The sequence below is a fragment of the Bufo bufo genome, chromosome 7 (assembly GCF_905171765.1).
Source record: "Bufo bufo chromosome 7, aBufBuf1.1, whole genome shotgun sequence".
NCBI classification, from domain to species: domain Eukaryota; kingdom Metazoa; phylum Chordata; class Amphibia; order Anura; family Bufonidae; genus Bufo; species Bufo bufo.
In genome coordinates this window covers 86,852,663-86,867,508 of record NC_053395.1, presented here as the reverse complement: position 1 = coordinate 86,867,508, position 14,846 = coordinate 86,852,663, and the positions used below count along the sequence as shown (strand labels likewise).

The 14,846-nt window shown below is 38.9% G+C and overlaps 1 protein-coding gene across 1 annotated transcript in view; it reads right to left on the bottom strand.

Moving 5' to 3' along the window:
- Window positions 1–2,883: 2,883 nt before the first annotated feature.
- SNRNP25 (small nuclear ribonucleoprotein U11/U12 subunit 25) overlaps window positions 2,884–14,846 on the bottom strand; it is an 88,827-nt gene continuing 76,864 nt past the window's right edge. Inside the window, exon 7 of the mRNA XM_040439897.1 lies at window positions 2,884–4,066. The gene's annotated coding sequence lies outside the window, so the exon portion shown is untranslated. The remainder of the gene's footprint in view (window positions 4,067–14,846) is intronic.

The following is a 14,846-nucleotide window of genomic DNA, read 5'->3' as shown; positions in this document are numbered from 1 at the left end:
CTCCTGCCCGTCTAGGCTCTAACTAACATATAGGTCTTTATCTCATCTAAGCCACTGTTCACACCAGGGGATAGATCCGGCTTCACTCAGCCTCACGGTCTGCCAGTTGCCAAGCCTTTAATCACGCAGGTCTGCTCTCTGGGGCATATCTCTCCCCAGACTCCCCCCCCAACTGAGGATTGCTGCTGACTTTTAAATGAGAACCGTGGACATAGGCCACCTGTGAAACCCGGAGTGGATTGTGGGGAATAAGCACCCACTCAGCTCTATGCTTATTCCCAATAAAACCAGGCCCAGATTAGCTAAAACCAGCTATGCTAAAGAACAACAGTGTCCACTATCTATCCTAGTGGACACACTAGCTACTGGCTTTTACTCCACCAAGGCCGGGTACTTTGGAGACACGTCTCAGGTGAAACACAGCAAACCATGATATGCATCTTCTCTAATAGGTTTTGTGCACCATTCTAGCAGCCACATATCTTCCCTCATATATGAGGCCTGTCACTGCCTCACAATATATCTAACTATCACAAAAAAAAATTAATCGGCACAGTAAACTGAGCAGATGCAGGACGTACGCACACAGATATTGTGTGCGTACAAAAATCTACCCTAACATTACCTAAAATTGATTTCTATATAACAGTAAATATAATTTTTCTTCACAAAAAAAATAAATATAGAAAACTGAGCACAAAAGCGACCATTAAAAAATATGGTACTAATTGGTGCTCACGGTTGCAGAAAGCAAGCAAGCTGATGTTTGGTGCATCCGTGCAGACACTGCAGTATAAAAATTTACTGCAGTTAACAAAAAAAATGAACACTAGCTAAAAATGAACTTATATATAGATGAGCTTCTAACAATTACTTCTTAAAAAAAAAAAAGAAAAAGTACCTGTGCCAAAAAACTGAGCCCAGGTGCTGATCAGTGAAGTACGGACTGATCAGCACTTGGCGTTCACAACTCGCACACAGAAAAAGTGATGCAGAGCAAAAAAAAAAAAGCCAGATAAAAGTGACAAAAAAGTCGGAAAAATCGAACAGGGGTAGGGGGATAGAGAGGGATTAGGGCTTGGGAAAGGGGGGTGGTGGATTAGGATCTGGAACTGCTGCAAAAAAAGTAAAAAAAAAAAAATACAGCAGATGTTCCAGATGTTCTTCTCTTCTATTTTCAGGTACTGTATATCCCAAAAATGTAAGCCAAAAAATCTTCAAACAAACATAAAAAAATAGAGCAACCGCCCATATATATCAACACCATACAATATGCAATCCACACATGCCTATGGCAAAAGCATATACATATTAAAAATTGCCAGACCGCATGAAGTATAAATATAATTTATTGACATAATTCATGATTGACAATTCATACATAAAAACAAATGCAGGGGAAAGATAGGCGGCATCCACATAGGAGACACAAATGGTGACTCAATTACATATATAAACAATAATAAAGTGCATAGTGCATAAAAATATTAAATACCTACATACAGAACCAAGAGTCTATTTAGCCATTATGTGTCTCCTTTGGGATGGCGCACGCCCCGACATGCGTTTCGGCGGACCTTCGTCTGGGGGTCTATGAAATTGGAAAAAGTACATAAACCAGTGAGAGGAGGTGATTATACACAAATGGTATTTAAAAATCGGGAAGCGTATTGAATGCAAGGTTTCAGAAGGGCTTTAATCCCAAAGCATTTATTAATTATTAATTTATTAATGATGGTTTTAGTATAATCAAAACATCCATTTTACAGTGTCGCTCACTTTAGATCCCACCAAGGTTTTGTGATGTGGGTGGGGGGCTAGTATAGTGATATCTCTAAGTTGGTTTTAAAAGTAAAATGTAATTTGTCAGTAGTTGTGCTGTGAACATGAGCTCTAAACGTGTAAATAAACAGAGTGCATTGTACAATTTTTTATGAAGATGGAATAACCAACTGATTTGATCATGCACCAGATAATCTGTTTTGTATACTGTTGCCGCTGGTCAACAGCCTCAATGCGATGGATGTTTCAAGCTGCCTGCAAATGAAGTGGAGCCAAGGTGGTGAGAACAATGTGGTACAAGGATGACACAACAGGACCTACTATTCTGTATCAAAGAGAGCAGAGTCTAGACAACCTGACCGCTGCATAGAAATGCCACTGTATGAGGAATGAAAACCTGCCTAACGTAAGGATTACTGAGTACATGTGCCTGTTCCACATAAAATGAATTCAATGCACTAAAATACAACTTGTATTTATCCATTAACCCCTTCAAGCAACAACCTGTTTGGACCAAATGCCGGAGCCCCATTTTTCAAATCTGACATGTGTCAGTTTATCTGGTAATAACTTTGGAACGCTTTTACTTATCCAAGCTATTCTGAGACTGTTTTCTCGTGACACATCATACTTCATGTAAGTGGTGAATTGGAGTTGATCCGTTTTACCTTTATGCATAAAAAAATCCCAAATTTTTAGAAAATTTGGAAAAATTTGCTATTTTCAAAATTAGAATTTCTTGGCTTTTAGGATTGATAGTGATACTTAATAAAAAAAATTACTTAACATTCCCCATATTTCTACTTTATGTTTGCATCATTTTGTAAATGTCATTTATTTTTTCAGGAAGTTAGAATGCTTAGAAGTAAATTTTAAAATCTTTAAGAAAATTGCAAAAACCCACTTTTTTAAGGACCAGTTCAGTCACTTTATGGGGCTTACATAGTAGAAACCACCCATACTCACTTTGTTAACACTTTAGGTGTTCCACAAGAACTCAAACAAAATGCAGGGGCAATTTTAAAATTCAATTTTTTGTGCAAATTTTCCATTTTTATTGATTTTTCCGGTAACAAAGCAAGGGTTAACAAACAAACCTCAATATTTATTACTCTGATTCTGCAGTTTACGACCCCATATGTGGTCGTAACCTGCTGTATGGGCACACGGCAGGGCACAGAAGGAAAGGAGCGCCATATTGTTAATGGAGGGCAGATTTGCTGGTTTTCAGGTGTTATGTCACAGTTCAAGAGCCCCTGAGGTACCCATAGAAAGAAAACCCCAAAAAGGGACCCAATTTTACAAACTAGACCCCTCAAGGAGTAAATCTAGGGGTCAAGTGAATGCTTTGACCCAACAAGCGTTTCATATAATTTAGAAAAACTTGGCTGTGGAAATGAAAAATTAACTTTTATTTCCAATATAATGTTGCCTTGCCCCAAATGTATTATTTTCCCAAGGAGTAAAAGGAAAAAATGCACCCCACAATGTGTAATGCATTTTTTAATGAATTTGGCAACACTATATATGTGGTCGTAAACAGCAGCATTCAGAAGGGAAGGAGCGGCATCTGGGATTTTCTAACATGTAATTTGCTGATATTGTTTTTAGGGGCCATCACATTTTTTTCTTTCACCAATGTAGCTGTGTTAGGGCTTGTTTTTTGCTAGATGGCCTGTAGTTTTTATTGGTATCCTTTTGAGATATATATCTGTTTGATAACTTTTTTTAACATTTTTTGTGGAGGTGAAGTAGGTCAAAATGTCAATTCTGTCTGTGTTTTTTATGGGGTTCCTCTTGCGGTAAATATATAATTTTATTCTGTGGGTTGTACGGTTATAACTATACCAAATGTATATATTTTTTTTATTTTAGGTTTTACTACTTTTTCAGCATACTTTTTGCATCATGATATACTATAACATCTATAACATTTTTATTTTTTCACCAATGTAGCTGTGTGGGGGCTTGTTTTTTGCGAGACAGGCTGTAGTTTTTATTGGTATCATTTTGGGGTACATACGTCTTTTTGATCAGCTTGTCTATGCCTCTGTGCCCTAGTGTTGAATTCTTGAATTCATAACATAAAAACTAATCATAATACACATCCATAAAATAATAAAAAATATGTTCCGCATTTTTAATATACAAGATTGTGAAAGTGACATCATTTAAAAAAAAACAATATAATAAATATCAATTGTGAATAATCTGCCAGAAGACATCAGCGCTGTTCATGACCCGACATCCACCACTGAGGTTCTGTCACTAGATGCTCTTGATACTGTGAAAACAAAGACAATGGGGGAATTTATCATGATTAGAAAGTTAGAATTTAATAAATTTGTCTCATCCTTAGGCCTAGTTCACACGAACGTTTTTTTTTTTGTGTTCCGTATACGGTCCGTATACGGAACCATTCATTTCAATGGTTCCGCAAAAAAAACGGAATGTACTCCGTATGCATTCCGTTTCCGTATTTCCGTTTTTCTGTTCCGTTGAAAGATAGAACATGTCCTATTATTGCCCGCAAATCATGTTCCGTGGCTCCATTCAAGTCAATGGGTCCGCCAAAAAATGGAACATATACAGAAATGCCTCCGTGTCTTCCGTATCCGTTCCGTTTTTTCTGAACCATCTATTGAAAATGTTATGCCCAGCCCAATTTTTTCTATGTAATTACTGTACATGGCATACAGAAAAACGGAACGGAAAAACGGAAAGGAAACACAACGGAACTCAAAAACGGAACAACGGATCCGTGAAAAATGGACCGCTAAAAACTATAAAAGCCATACGTTCGTGTGAACTAGGCCTTAAACCTAACACTTTTGTTTATAACAGCTCCTCAAGTTATTCTACTTCACCCTCCTAATGGAGTGAGAATGCGACTTTTTAAGAAGGCTTCAGTGATAAACCTGGCCCACTTTCCCACTCATATTTCAAAACTGTAGTGAGCGATCTAAAAAAATGCAAAGTCACAAAAGCCCCATTTTGTAACTTTTTGAAGCCAGAATTCTGGAGGGAAGGCATGATTAATCAAAGCCTATGAATATTTTTTCTGGAGACTTTACGGTATAAAGTGCAGGATTGTCCTTCTAATTTGCAATCACTGTAGACCCATAAGAAACACTGCAGTTTTTACATGGAGAACTGTAATGTGTTTTTTAAGAACACTTAAAACTGGTACTTAAAAAAAAGTTGCAGGAAATCACAGCAAATCCTGTATGTATCTACATAGACAGCTGTAAAAGTAGCCTTAGACACACTTACAGGCTATGTACACCTTTGGGGGAATTTTTTATTTATTTATTACTGGATTGTACTTATTTTGAGCTAAATTATTATTTTTTAATTGGTCTTTATTAACCCCTTCAAGACCAAGCCAGTTTTCACCATAAGGACCAAGCAACATTTAGCAAATCTGACATGTTTCACTTTATGATTCAGTGTGTGGTGGCTCACCTAACAAGATGATACGGAATAGGGTGCTCTGTTAGAAGAGGTTTCCCCTAAACAACGGGGACCACATGAATGCTATTTAAAGAAATCACCAATTACAACATATGTGCCGAAAGTATCGAGGACAAAAATCACCACCCATTAACAAAAGGGAATATCCCTGACTGCAGAAACAAGCGGGCGACCATCCAGCGGGGGTGAGATTCCTACAACCCCTGCAGCGGTGAAGCACACGAACACATGGGACGCTAACTCCAACAAGCCAACATCACACTGCGGACTGAAGAGAAAGACACGGCCGGTGAAAACAGCAACTGCTCCCAGCACTGGCACAGATATGGTAACCCAGCTACATAGTAGCAAACAGCAGTATACAGTACTGTATTAACCACTGAACTCAGTGACAATATTGCACTATATGAATTGACCCAGGTCAACAATTGAGTACACATAGAAAAGACACCATCACCAATTATTATCTTCAATCTCAGCTTCATCTTTATATCAACACTAGGGAAATAATTGACTCCAAGTTTTTTTCACCGACCTATTTTTATATATATATATATATATATATATATATATATATATATATATATATATATATATTTTATACTTCATTTTCTCTATTTCTATTTTCTATACTTTGCACATTCACAGGACAAAGACCATTTTTTTTTTAAAAAAAAGCTCATATATTAATTATGGAAAGACCGAATTGATTGACAATACAGAGAGACACTGATCGATTTTTAAACTTGAATCTCTATAACTGGGAATTTTATCTGACCTTTTATATAGAGTTTTAATCTAATTGACATTGTGTTAAACTATAAATAAATTGTATATCTATGATTAACCCTTTCATGACCAAGGGTCATTGATGTCCTAATGTCCAGGTCAAAATTTACAAATCTGACATGCGTCACTTTATGTGGTAATAGCTTTGGAACACTTTTACTTATCCAAACCATTCTGAGATTGTTTTCTCGTGACATATTGTACTTCATGATAGTCATATATTTGAGTCAATATATCTCACCTTTATTTATGAAAAAATCCAAAATGTACCCAAAATTTTGAAAAATTCACAATTTTCCAAATTTCAATTTCTCTGCTTTTAAAACAGAAAGTGATACCTCATAAAATATTTATTATTTAACATTCCCCATATGTCTACTTTATGTTGGCATCATTTTGGAAATGTCATTTTATTTTTTTAGGACGTTAGAAGGCTTAGAAGTTTAGAAGCAATTCTTCCAATTTTTAAGAAAATTTCCAAAACCCACTTTATAAGGACCAGTTCAGGTCTGAAGTCACTTTGTGGGGCCTACATAGTGGATACCCCCATAAATGACCCCATTGCAGAAACTACACCCCTCAAGTTACTCAAAACTGATTTTACTAACTTTTTTAACCCTTTAGGTGTTCCACAAGAATTAAAGGAAAATGGAGATCAAATTTCTAAATTTCACATTTTTGGCAGATTTTCCATTTTATTGCATTTTTTTATTTAACACATTGAGGGTTAACAGCCAAACAAAACTCAATATTTATTACCCTGATTCCGCGGTTTACAGAAACACCCCACATGTGGTCGTAAACTGCTTTACGGGCACACGGCAGGGCGCAGAAGGAAAGGAATGCCATACGGTTTTTGGAAGGCAGATTTTGCTGGATTGGTTTTCTGAACGCCATATGTTTTTTATTTTTCTGCCGAAAGTCTTGTGCAAGGGCTCGTTTTTTGCAGAAAGTGTTGAGGTTTTAATTGGTACCATTTTTGGGTACATAGGATTTTTTGATCATTCATTATTACACTTTATGTGGCAAGGTGACCAAAAAATTGGCTGTTTTGGAACAGCTTTCATTTATTTATTTTTACAGCGTTCATCTGAGGAGTTGGGTCATGTGATAGTTTTATAGAGAAGATCGTTACGGACGTGGCAATACCTAATATGTATACTTTTTCTTATTTATTTAAGTTTTACACAATAATAGCATTTCTGAAACCAAAAAAATTATGTTTTAGTGTCTCCATAGTCAGAGCCATAGCTTTTATATTTTTTGGGCGATTGTCTTAAATAGGGTATCATGTTTTGCGGGATGAGGTGACGGTTTAATTGGTACTATTTTGGGGGTCATAAGCCTTTTTTATCGCTTGCTGTTGCACTATTTGTGATGTAAGGTGACAAAAATAGCTTTTTTTGGCACAGTTTTTTATTTATTTTTTTAATAGTGTTTATCTGACGGGGTCTATCATGTGATATATTTATAGAGACGGTCGTTACGGACGCGGTGACACCTAATATGTGTATTTTATTTTTTCATTTTTTTTATAGGAAAAGGCAATTTCTTTTTTTAATTTACATTTTTATTTATTTATTTTTCATTTTTATTATTTTCACTTTCCTTTTTTATCAAGTCCCTCTTGGATCATGAAGATCCAATGGGGCTGATGGCTGTACTATACTTTGCAATGCTCTTGCATTGCAAAGTATAATACTATTAGATGCCCTGTAGGTGGCAGCACCGGATGCCTTTGCCATGGCAACCATCGGGCGCTGCTATCAGCGCTGCAGCCCCGATGGTTCAGAGAGGGAGCTCCCTCCCTCTATTAACCCCATGGATGCTGCAACCGCGGCATCTATGGGGTTACAGCAGAGTGTCAGCATAGAGCTGACACTCGCTGCTGATGGCGGCGGCTCAGGAATGGAGCCGCCGCCATCACACACAGCGGGGGCACAGGATCGGGGGCAGCGCTGGATGGGGGGGGGTATTGGGGTACGGCGGCTAACCTTGAGGGTGAGGGAGGCTGGGGCAGGGAGACAGCATGGGGCGGACCGCATCAGGGAGGGACTACATGAATATGGATCGGGCGGGGGAACTACTTCATCAGGGGCAGGCGCACACAGGGGGGTGTTGGAGGAGCACAGATCGGGGGGCACAGGAAGGGGGCACAGATTGGGGGCCACAGAGACACTACCTGATTTCAGGCTGTGGTCTGCAGAGCGCAGATCAGAGCCTGAAACCGGCATTTTTTCCACTGCCGCGATCCGATTGGTTAGTCTGCACAGACTAACCAATCGGATCGATTGTCGGCAAGGGGCCACTCTGATTGGCCCCTTGCCGACATTACTGAACTGTATGCTTTGCAGGGGCAGAAGCTTTAGTCCAAGCGCTTTGCAGCGCTTGGATTAAAGAACTGTCTTGACGTTTATAGACGTGATAGCTGCACGGGGCATGTGCAGCTATCACGTATATATACAGATTGCAGTCGGGAAAGGGTTAAGAACTTCATGTATTCAGATATAATGATTAAGAGCTGCATGTATTAATATTCATTGATCTATATATATATATATATATATATATATATATATATATATATATATATCTTTTTTCATATTACTAGAGGCGTGCCAAACACCAAGATAGTCACCAATTATCCTAACTATACCTCTCCACCACCAATATACTGACACCAATCCATATCAATATCCTAGATACAGCCTTGGATGTAGGATTGCCTGTTAATTAAATTATGTTTCACTTTATGTGGTAATAACTCTGGAACACTTTTACTTATCCAAGCAATGCCATCTGTGTTGCATCCCTGTTTCACGGAATATCAGGAAGAGATGCTTTGAATATTATTTTTCAGTGTCAGTGAAACACGGAAGGCACACGGACAGCAAAAAACAGACCCATGGACCCAACATGGATCCTTCACGAACAGCTTCACGGATGCATCACTGACCACCTACTATCGGATTTGAGCACTGACACAGACGTGTGAATGAGGCTTCATTTTTTTGTTGTTTCAGTTTAAACATAAAAAAGCATTTTTAAAAACTAAAATAATGTTTTTGTGTCTTCATTTTCTGAAAGCTACATTTCTTTTATTTTTCTGCCCATCGACTTGTGCAGGGGCTCTTTTTTTGCAGGAAGAGCAGGACATTTTTATTGCTGACATTTATAGTGGTACCATTTTTGGGAACATATGATTTTTTTGATCATTCAATATGACACTTATTTGGGGCAAGGTGACCAAAAAATGGCTAATTGGCATATTTTTTATTTATTTATTTTTAATAGCGTTCACCTGAGTGGGTAGATCATGTGATATTTTTATAGAGCAGGTAATTACGGACATAACAATACCTAATATGTCTATTTTTTATTTATTTCAGTTTTATATAATAAAAGCATTTGTGAAAAAAACACAAAAACATTTTTTTGTGTCACCATTTTCTGAAAGCCATTATTTTTCTGCCCATGTGTATGGGCTCATTTTTAGCGGAAACAGTTGACGTTTTTAAAAGATAAAATTTTTGGGTACATATGATTTTTTTGATTACTCAATATTACACTTTATGTGGCAAAGTGACCAAAAATGATAACACTTACTGGTAATCAGATTTTCCAGACCCCATGACCGCACCACAGAGAGGATCCGCCCCCGGGACAGGAAACCTACAGAATAAAAAGGTGGAGCCTCTCTCCCACCTCAGTGGTTTACAGAGCACGGAAGTGACTTTGACTAAGGTTAATCCAGTTATCTTAACAGACTTTTTTTTATTTTTTTTGCAACCAGAAAGGAAAACCAGGGGAGGAATATGGAAGGGTACATAGTGGGTTATGAAAAATCTGATTACCGGATTTCTCCCTTCCCCCACGACAGCACCACAGAGAGAATTATAGGGGAAAAAACACTCCTCCTTTAAGGAGGGACCACCGATTACAAAACCTTTCTCCCAAGAGAAAGATCTGAGGAAGAACTCGAACTCGAAACGGTAGTGATGAAAAAAGGTAGGAGAAGCCCACGCGGCAGCCTTACAATATTTGTTCAATAGATGCGCAGGCCCTTTCTGCCCAAGAAGTGGAGACAGAGCGGGTAAAGTGAGCTTTCACCAAGTGTGGAAAACAACCTGCCTCTAGATAAGCTAGGAAAATCCCTAACCTAACCCATCTAGCCAGGGAGCTCGTCGTAGCCCTATTTCCTTTATTGGGATCAAAAAACAGAATAAAGCCAGAGATCTCCGCCAGGCTTCCATAGCCTGAAGATATTGCAAAATGCCTTGCCTCACATCTAAAGAATAAAATTCTACTTCGGGGTTGTCACAAAAGGAGGGAAGAATAATCTCTTGTGCCCTATGGAATTTTGAGGAAACCTTTGGTAAAAATGGCAGGTCTGGACGAATAACAACCCTCTCCTCAAGAATAGTAATAATAGCGGGATTGCATATAGCTCAATAATTCTATGGTCAGATGTCAGAGCAACCAGTAAAATTAATTTTAGGGTTAAGTGTTTAATAGAAATCTTGTCAATCAGCTCAAATGGAGGATGTGTCAGAGCCTTAAATACGAGGTTCAAGTCCCAGGGAGGAACTCTTGGAACCATAATCGGAGTAGACCTAGCTACTACTTTAAAACATCTAATGATCCAAAGGTCTAGTCAAATTTTGATCAAACAAAACAGAAAGGGCATAGATCTGGACTTTCAAGGTATTTTATAGCTAATCCTAAATCCAAACCCTTCTGAAGGAATCCAAAACCTGAGAAGTTGATTTAGAACATGGTAAATCTTTAGGGTCTAGCTTATAACATTCAATAACCTTCTTCCACACCATAGCAAGGATAGAGATCATCACTGCCTTTTTGCTTTAAGGTAAAGTGGCTATCAGACCTGGAGAAAACCCTTGACTAGTAGGCTCCTTTCAAATTACAAGCTGTCAAATGTAGTCCCTGAACTTCTGAATGCGGGATGGGACCCTGCATCAGAAGGCACGGGACTTCTGGAAGGATCCAGTGATCTGAGACAGACATGATCCTGAGCAGAGTGAACCATGCCTGCCTGGGCCAAAACGGATCAATCAGAATGACCCTTGCTCACTCCCTCCTGATTTTCTTCAACACTTAGGCCCCTTTCACACGGGCGAGTATTCTGCGCGGATGCGATGAGTGAAGGGAACGCATTGCACCCGCACTGAATACCGACCCATTCATTTCTATGGGGCTGTTCACATGAGCAGTGATTTTCACGCATCACTTGTGCGTTGCGTGAAAATCGCAGCATGCTCTATATTCTGCGTTTTTCACGCAACGCAGGCCCCATAGAAGTGAATGGGGTTGCGTGAAAATCGCAAGCATCCGCAAGTGCGGATGCGGTGCGCTTTTCACGCACGGTTGCTAGGTGACGATCGGGATGGAGACCCGATCATTATTATTTCCCCTTATAACATGGTTATAAGGGAAAATAATAGCATTCTGAATACAGAATGCATAGTAAACTAGAGCTGGAGGGGTTAAAAAAATAATAATAATAATTTAACTCACCTTAATCCACTTGACCGCGGAGCCGGCATCTCCTTCTGTCTCCTTTCTTCAGGACTCGGGTAAAGGACCTGTGGTGACGTCACTCCGGTCATCACATGATCCATCACATGATCTTTTACCATGGTGATGGATCATGTGATGACCGGAGTGACGTCACCACAGGTCCTGAAGAAAGGAGACAGAAGGAGATGCCGGCTCCGCGGTCAAGTGGATTAAGGTGAGTTAAATTATAATTTTTTTTTTAACCCCTCCAGCCCTATTGTACTATGCATTCTGTATTCAGAATGCTATTATTTTCCCTTATAACCATGTTATAAGGGAAAATAATACAATCTACAGAACACCGATCCCAAGCCCGAACTTCTGTGAAGAAGTTCGGGTTTAGGTACCAAACATGAGCGATTTTTCTCACACGAGTGCAAAACGCATTACAATGTTTTGCACTCGCGCGGAAAAATCGCGGGTGTTCCCGTAACGCACCCGCGCATTTTCCTGCAACGCCCGTGTGAACCCAGCCTAAAGGAATTAGTTGGAAAGGCGGGAATGATTATTCTGTACCTTCCAGTTTTGACCAGAGGCAAAGAGATCTATGACTGGCATGCCCCAAAGGTCTGTAATTTTGAAAAAATTATCGGATTCAAAGACCACTTCCCTTGTTTCAACTGGTAACAACTTAAAATCTGCCTGATAGTTCCATGGAATGCCTTGCACTAGATTCTCCCTGTTTTCCCCCCAAACCAGGTTTTCTAAGGTCCTGAAAGATATTTGTATTCTAGCCTCTAGAAACCCCTTGTTTTTCTTGAAGGCTGTCAGAATCTCTGCCTACAACTGACGGGAGTGAAATTGAGCCCATTCTACTGCCGGAATACAAGACACCATCAAGCCCAGGCCTTCCATATTGTTAGATTGGGGGATTTTAAGAATTGCAACCTAGAATGAATCCTCAATCTTTTCTTCCGGTAGGACGAATCTCTAAACAGTTAAAGAGAAGGCCCAAAAACAGTTGTCGTCTCTTTGGAACTGGTCTGGATTTTTTGGAGTTTACAATTAGAGTTGAGCGGACACCTGGATGTTCAGGTTCGGACGAACTTGAGAAAAAAGTTCGAGTTCGGGACCCGAACTTGACCCAGAACCCCATTGAAGTCAATGGGGACCCGAACTTTTGAGCACTAAAATGGCTGTAAAAATGTCATGGAAAGGGCTGCAAATGGCATCACAATGTGGTTAAGAGCATGGCAAGTGCTCTGCAAACAAATGTGGATAGGGAAATTACTTTAAATAACATAAAATAGGTAAAAATAAAAAATTATAATCTTGATCTAGGAGGAAGAGGTCCATATGGAGTAGGAGGTTGAGGAGGCGGTGGATGTGGCGGTGTAGGTGGAAGCGGAGGTGGAGGAGGAGGAGGTAGCCTACACTGCTTTTTGGTTTTACATTTTATTTTTAAAATTAGGGTACACCCCAAAACATTGGGAAATATAACCTGTGATAACCCCCTCCAGTCATGCTAAACACACGTTCAGACAATACACTGGCTGCAGGGCAGGCCAGCACCTTTAAGGGGTAAAGGGCAAGCTCAGGCCATGTGCCCAATTTGGAGACCCAGAAGTTGCAGGGTCTGACCCCTGTTAGTCAGTTCGTGTAGGCGTGTGCACACTTAGTGCCCCACCATGTCGCACGTCCCAGTGACGTTCACGATCCAATTTGATATCTGCTCTATCAACTTTTGATGTTCTTTTATGCGCCTACCATGGTGATCACGGGTGGCGGGGAATCAGGGTTCCAGGCCAGAGAGAGAGCGTGAGAAAGAGAGACCACATCCAAGGTAGGATTCCTTTTTTCAAATTTAAAATTATAGAGTTGAAATATGGGAGAAATTATTAAAGCGTAAAAGTTGGACAACTTTTCAAAGTTTAACCACTTCCCATCTGGCCCATTTGCCCCCTTCCTGACCAGGCCTAATTTAGCAAAACTGACATATCTCACTTTATGTGGTAATACCTTTGGAACGCCTTTACTTATCCAAGTCATTCAGAGATAGTTTTCTCGTGACACATTGTACTTCATGATAGTCATAAATTTGAGTCAATATATTTCACCTTTATTTATGAAAAAATCTCAAATTTACCAAAAATTTAGAAAAATTTGCAATTTTCTAAATTTCTATTTCTCTGCTTTTAAAACAGAAAGTGATACCTCATAAAATATTTATTACTTAACATTCCCCATATGTATACTTTATGTTGGCATCATTTTGGAAATGTCATTTTATTTTTTAGGACGTTAGAAGGCTTAGAAGTTTAGAAGCAATTCTTCAAATTTTTAAGAAAATTGCCAAAACACACTTTTTAAGGACCAGTTCAGGTCTGAAGTCATTTTGTGGGGCCTACATAGTGGATACCCCCATAAATGACCCCATTGTAGAAACTACACCCCTCAAGTTATTTAAAACCGATTTTACAAACTTTGTTAACTCTTTCCACAAGAATTAAAGGAAAATGGAGATCAAATTTTTAAATTTCACTTTTTTGGCAGATTTTCCATTTTAATCCAATTTTTTCTTTAACACATCGATGGTTAACAGCCAAACAAAACTCAATATTTATTACCCAGATTCTGCGGTTTACAGAAACACCCCACATGTGGTCATAAACTGCTGTATGGGCACACGGCAGGGCGCAGAAGAAAAGGAACTCCACATGGTTTTTAGATGCCATTTCCCATTTGAAGCCCCCCTGATGCACCCTTACAGTAGAAACTCCCAAAAAGTGATCCCATTTTGGAAACTAGGGGATAAGGTGCCAGTTTTATTGGTACTATTTTTGGGTACATATGATTTTTTGATCATTCATTATAACACTTTATGGGGCAAGGTGACCAAAAAATTGGTTGTTTTAGCACAGTTTTTATTTATTTATTTTTACAGAGTTCACCTGAGGGGTTCAGTCAAGTGACATTTTTATAGAGCAGATTGTTACGGACGTGGCGATACCTAATATGTATACTTTTTCTTATTTATTAAAGTTTTACACAATAATAGCATTTTTGAAACAAAAAAATTATGTTTTAATGTGTCCATGTTCTGAGAGCTATAGTTTTTTTTATTTTTTGAGAGATTTTCTTATGTAGGGGCTCATTTGTTGCGGGATGAGGTGACAGTTTTATTGGTACCATTTTGTGGGACATACGCCTTTTTGATCACTTGGTGTTGCACTTTTTGTGATGTAAGGTGACAAAAATTGCTTGTTTTGACACAGTTTTTTTTT